A 6,765-nucleotide genomic window follows, 5' to 3' on the forward strand; every position below is an offset into this window, starting at 1 on the left:
TCATTGAGATTAAGTTCTGATGGAACAAAGATAAAGAGCTTGATTATCCCACTTAGGATATCCCAGCAGACACTCCGGGAGGTGTTATATGGCAAGCAAGCACCATGCCTCTGGAAGCGGTAGGAAGCAAAGGGAGTGTATGTCTCTCTTTCAGAGGTCATAGCACAGTCTCCCATCGGCTAGAAACTATGGTCAGATTATTCAATATTTGCCGATCTGGGGTTACTTGCATCCCTTCCTGTTAAGTGTCTGGTGCTAGCCACTGTCAGTCAGGTTATGAGTTTAGATAGATCTCAGTTTGGATGTGGTATGGCCATTCCTATGGTTCTTATCACCATACACAGCTGCAGGCAAGCCAATGGCACTCACGGAAAAGTGCCACAGAGAGTTAAAAACACAAGCTCACTTTCACAGGGGTTTGGATTCCTCACTCCTGACAATTCCACCCTACAAAGGTAATGTTTGCACCACTATTTGCACCTTAGATTGCCGGTGCCAGAAGGCTGGGACCTGTCTTCCTAGGGGGTTGGGTCCTGAATAAAATAACGAATAATGATGCTGATAATAAAAAAGTGCAGCTCTCATTGGTTACAGATTAAACATTTCAAGCAGTTGAGACAAGTTGAGATTGCTATTAATGTAACTGAAATCGATGCAATATGAACAGCGTACTTACCAAGCGACTAAAATAGAAGCTGGAGAGGGTTCATCATCTACTCCTGAGGAAGCAGAGCTTGAACCCTCTGCTCAGAAACATTCCCTCGTTCTGTCAGGCACGCAGTGTGGAAGTATTTATACCACACCTGGTAAAAGCTCTTAAGGATGAGTGAATCAACTGGGAATCACCATGGATCTCACTGTTACATGTTTTAGCTCCACCAGCACAAATAGAAAATATTTAAACGATAAATGATTTGAAGTATTGACTGACTCAGTTTTTCACTGGTGCAGCTTCCAGGAAGGAGGGCTAACCCAATTTACAAAATAGTTTGGAATATTTAGCAATCATCCATCTCAGAGCTGGTTTAAATGGTGTAACTATATGAGTGAGGGGGAAATCACTGACCTGTTCTCGGTCAGGATTTGAGTGGGCATTTTTTTCTAAAAAGAGAAGTCAGTTCTTGTGAAAGGTGCCAAACTGACAGACCTGGAGATGTCTGTGTTTTATTGAGCCCAAATTTCATGCATATTAGTATGGAATCATAAAACTAGGAGGGAACTTGAGAGGTCATCTAGTCCAGTTCCCTGTACTCATGGCAGAACTACGTATTATCTAGACCATCCCTGACAGGTATTTGTTTAACCTGCTCTGAAAAATCTCCAATGATAAAGAATCTACAACCTCCCTAGGAAATTATTCCAGTGTTTAACTATCCTGACAGTTAGGTGGTTTTTCCTAATGTCCAACCAGACATCCCTTGCTGCAATTTAAGCCCATTGCCTCTTGTCCTATTCTTAGAGGTTAAAGAGAACAATTTTTCTTCCTCCTCCTTGTAACAACCTTTCATGTACTTGAAAACAATTATCATGTCCCCTCTCAGTATTAAGAACATAAGAATGGCCATACTAGGTCAAACCAAAGGTCCATCTAGTCCAGTATCCTGTTTTCTGAAAGTGGCCAATGCCAAATGCCCCAGGCGAAATGAACATGACATGTAATGATCAAGTGATCCATCCCATGTCATCCATTCCCAGATTCTGGCAAACAGAGTCTAGGAACAACATCCCTGCCCAGCCTGGCTAATAGCCACTGATGGACCTGTCCTCCATGAATTTATCTAGTTCTTTTTAAACCCTGTTATAGTCTTGGCCTTCACAGCATCATCTGGCAAGGAATTCCACAGGTTGACTGTGTATTGTGTGAAAAAAATACTTCCTTGTATTTGTTTTTAACCTACTGCCTATTAATTTCATTTATTGGCCACTAGTTCTGGTGTTATAAGAAGGAATAAATAACACTTATTTACTTTCTCCACACCAGTCATGGCTTTATAGACCTCTATTATATCCCCCCTAAGTCATCTCTTTTCCAAGCTGAAAAGTCCCAGTCTTATTAATGTTTCCTCATACAGAATCTGTTGCATGCCTCTAATATTTTTTCTTCCCTTTTTCTGAACCTTTTCAAATTCCAATATATATTTTTTTGAGATGTGGCGACCACATCTTCATGCAGTATTCAAGATGTGGGAGCACCAGAGATTTATACAGAGATAATATGATATTTTCTGTCTTATTATCTGTCCATTTCTTAATGATTTCCAGCATTTTGTTCACTTCTCTGACTGCCGCTGCACACTGAGTAGATGTTTTTCAGATAACTATCCACAATGACTCCAAGATCTCTTTCTTGGGTAGTAACAGCTAATTTAGATCCCATCATTTTATATGTATAATTCGTATTATATTTTCCAATGTGCATTACTTTGCATTTATCAACATTGAATTTCATCTGCCATTTTACTGCCTAGTAACCCAGTTATGAGAGATTCTTTTGTAGCTGTTTGCAGACTGCCTGGGGCTTGCCTACCTTGAATAGTTTTGGGTCTTCTGCAAATTTTGCCACCTCACTGTTTACTTCTTTTTCCAAATCATTTATGAATATTTTGAATAGGACTGGGCCCAGTAAAGACCCCTAGTGGACACCACAATTTACCTCTTTCCATTCTGAAAACTGGCCCTTTATTTCTACCCTTTGTTTCCTACCTTTAAACCAGTTACCAATCCATGAGTGTACCTTCCCTCTTATCCCAGGATTGCTTACTTCGCTTAAGAGCCTTTGGTGAGGGACCTTGTCAAAGGCTTTCTGAAAATCTAAGTATGCAAAATCCTCTGGATTCCCCTTGTCCACATGCTTGTTGACCCCATCAAAGAATTCTCGTAGATTGGTGAGGCATGATTTCCTTTTACAAAAAACACGTTGACTCTTCCCCAACAAATTATGTTCAACTATGTGTCTCAAATTTTTTTCTTTACTTTAGTTTCAGCAAGTTTGCCCATGACTGAAGTCAAGCTTACTGGACTGTAATTGTGGAGATCACCTCTGGAGCCCTTTTTAAAAATTGGTGTGACCTGAGCTATCCTCCAGTCATTTGGTGCAGAAACTGATTTATATGATAGGTTATAGATGGCAGTTAGTAGTCCTGAAATTTCACAGTCCTGCAGGATTCCTTAGAATTATAGAATCATAGGACTAGAAGTGACCTTGAGAGACCATTAAGTCCAGTCCCTTGCACTCATGGCAGGACCAGCACTATCTAGAAGAGTGGTTCTCAAATTAGGGCTGCCACTTGTTCAGATAAAACCCCTGGTGGGCCTGGCTGGTTTGTTTACCTACCCCGTCCGGAGGTTCGGCCAATCACGGCTCCCACTGGATTCCCAGGTTTTTTCTAATGTCTAACCTAAACCTCCTTTGCTGCAATTTAAGCTGATTGCTTCTTGTCCTATCATCAGAGGGTAAGGGGAATAATTTTTCTCCTTCCTCCTTGTAACAACCTTTGAGGTACTTGAAAACTGTTATCATATCCCCTCTCAGTCTTCTCTTTTCCAGACTACATAAATTCAGTTCTTTCAATCTTCCCTCATAGGTCGTGTTTTCCAGACTTTTGTCCACATCTTTCCTGAAATGTGGCACCCACAAATGAGCACAATACTCTGGTTGAGGTCTAATCAACATGGAGTAGAGTGGAATTACTTCTCATGTTTTGCTTACAACACTCTTGCTAATGCATCCCAGCAGTGTTACATTGTTGACTCATATTTAGCTTGTGATTCACCATATCCCCCAGATCCCTTTCTGTGGTATTCCTTCCTAGACAGTCATTTTCCATTTTTATGTGTGCAACTGATTGTTCCTTCCTAAATGGAGTACTTTGCATTTGTCCTTATCGAATTCCATCCTATTTACTTCAGACCATTTTTCCAGGTTGTCCAGATCATTTTGAATTTTAATCCTATCCTGCAAAGCATTTGCAACCCCTCACAGATTGGTATTGTCCACAAACTTCATAAGTGTACTCTCTGTGCCAGTTGTCCCCAACCTTTTTCATCTGGCAGGTGCCAGATGACGAGCCACGGAGGACTGTGGCGGCAGACAAGCATCCACCGAAATTCCACCGATAATTGGCAATATCAATAGGTGTTGCCGCTGAAATGCTGCCAACAAGCAGTGTTATCATGGAAATGCCGCCGAAAATCAGCGGCATTTTGTCGGTGATGCCTCTGGATGACTCAGTTTGTCGGCAGCATTTCAGCAGATGCTCGTCTGCCGGCCAGTACACGGGCACACTTAGACGCCCCTGAGGTGCCGTGGCACCTGTGGGCACCGCGTTGGGGACCCCTGCTCTATGCCATTATCTAAATCACTGATGAAGATATTGAACAGAACTGGATCCAGAAGTGATCCCTGTAGGGCCCTTCCAGCATCACTGTGAACCATTGACAACTACTCTCTGGAAACTGCTTTCCAACAGTTGTGCAACCACTTTATAGTAGCACCATCTAGATTTTATTTCCCTAATTTGTTTATGAGAAGGTCATGTGAGACAGTGTCAAAAGCTCTACTTAAGTCAAGAGATACCATGTCTACTTCCCCCTAACCACAAGGCTTGTTCGCCTGTCAAAGGAAGCTATTGACATGGATTTGATTTGACATGGTTTGTTCTTGACAAATCCATGCTATTACTTATCGCCTTATTATCTTCCAGATGTTTGCAAATAGATTCCTTAATTATTTGCTTCATTATCTTTCAGGGTACAGAAATTAAGCTGACTGGTGTGTAATTCCCTGAGTTGCCCTTATTTCACTTTTTATGTTTGTATCTGCCTCTTTCCAGTCTTCCTGAATCTCTCCTGTCTTCCATGACTTTTCAAAGATAGTTGCTAATGTCCAGATATCTCCTCAATCAGTTGCTTGAATATTCTAGGATGCATTTCATTAGACCATGGTGACTTGAAGACAACTAATTTGTCTAAGTAATTTTAAATTTGGTCTTTCCCTATTTTAGCCTCTGATCCTACATCATTTTCCATTGTAATTCACTATGTTAGACATCCAATCACCACCAACATTCTTAGTGAAAACCAAAACAAGTCAGTAAGCATCACTGCAATGTCCACATTTTCTGTTATTGTTTTCCCTCCTCATTGAGTAATGGGTCTACCATGTCCTTGGTCTTCCTCTTGCTTCTAATATATTTGTAGAATGGCTTCTTCTTACCCTTTATGTCTCTAGGTTGTTTGATCTTGTTTTGTGCCCTGGCATTTCTAATTTTGTCCCTATATATTTGTGTTATTTGTTTATATTCGTCCTTTGTAATTTGACCTAGTTTCCACTTTTTGTAGGACTTTTTTTTTTTATGTATAGATCATTGAAGATCTCCAGGATGGTCTCTTGCCATACTTCCTATTTTTCCTGTGCAGTGGGATAATTTGCTTTTGTGCCCATGATAATGTCTCTGGAAAACTGCCAAGTGTCTTCAGTTGTTTTTCCCCTTAGCCTTGCTTCCCATGGGATCTTGCCTACCAACTCCCAGAATTTGCTGAAGTCTCCCTTCTTGAAATCCATTGTCTTTATTTTGCTGTTCTCCCTCCTACCATTCCTTAGAGTCATGAACTTTACCATTTCATGATCATTTTCACCCAAGCTTCCTTCCACTTTCAAATTCTCAACCAGTTCCTCTCTATTTTTTAAAATAAAATCTAAAATAGCCTCTCCTCAGGAAGCTTTCTCCACCTTCTGGATTAAAAAAAATGTCTCCATGTCCACACGTTCTCCCCAAATTCTGACCCTCCTATCAGGTCTCCATGTTTTTGACTTACCTGTGGGCTTTGGTCACTTCCCAAAGTTATACATTTAAACTTTTATCATTTATATGAAGAGTTCACAAGTTACACATCTTTTCACCCATGACTAATATCCTTAGGCATGGGAAGTAGGAGTGTGAGGGATACTGCAGAATCCCCAGGTTTTGCACCTGGTGTTCCTGTGCCCAGGGCTGGCCTCAGGTCTCCCACTGGCTCTGCAGAGTCAGTCCAGCTGATGGACCCAGCATGTTCAGCTGCTCCCAGTGTCCCACCACCCCCACAGGCTCTTCCGAGTCCCAGAGGCCCACCACCCCTGGGGTCCTGCCACCTGCTGTACCTGTGGGCTCTGCTGCCCAGGTCCCATCATGGCCCAGGTCTTCACAGCTGCCCTGAGCTCTGGCTGCAGCATGGAGCAATGAGGGGCACTGCGTGGACATGGGTAATGGGGGATGCAGCTCATCACTCCCTGTGATGGGTTGGATCACAGAAAACCCCTTGGAATTGCCACCTGATGTGCTGAGACTACCCCAAGCCTGTTTCCCCTGCCAGCTTGGGACTTCAGTGACCCCCCCTGGTTTGAGCCAGACACGCTAGCCTGCTACAAACCCAGACCCAGGTCTGAACCACATCCCCTAACAGCTGCAGACTTAATTGAAAACTTCTTAAGAAGTGCTCCTGTCTCCAGTGCCCTGATACCCAGTTCCCAATAGGGTCCAAACGCCAAATAAATCCATTTTACTCTGTATAAAGCTTATACAGGGTAAACTCATAAATTGTTCACCCTCTATAACACTGATAGAGAGATAGGCACAGTTGTTTGCCCCTCCCCCCCAGGTATTAATACATATTCTGGATTAATTAATAAGTAAAAAGTTATTTTATTAAATACAACAAGTGGGATTTAAGTGGTTCCAAGTCGTAACAGACAGAACAAAGTGAATTGCCAAGCAAAATAAAGTAAAA

The sequence above is a fragment of the Chelonoidis abingdonii genome, chromosome 1, assembly GCF_003597395.2.
Source record: "Chelonoidis abingdonii isolate Lonesome George chromosome 1, CheloAbing_2.0, whole genome shotgun sequence".
NCBI lineage: Eukaryota > Metazoa > Chordata > Testudines > Testudinidae > Chelonoidis > Chelonoidis abingdonii.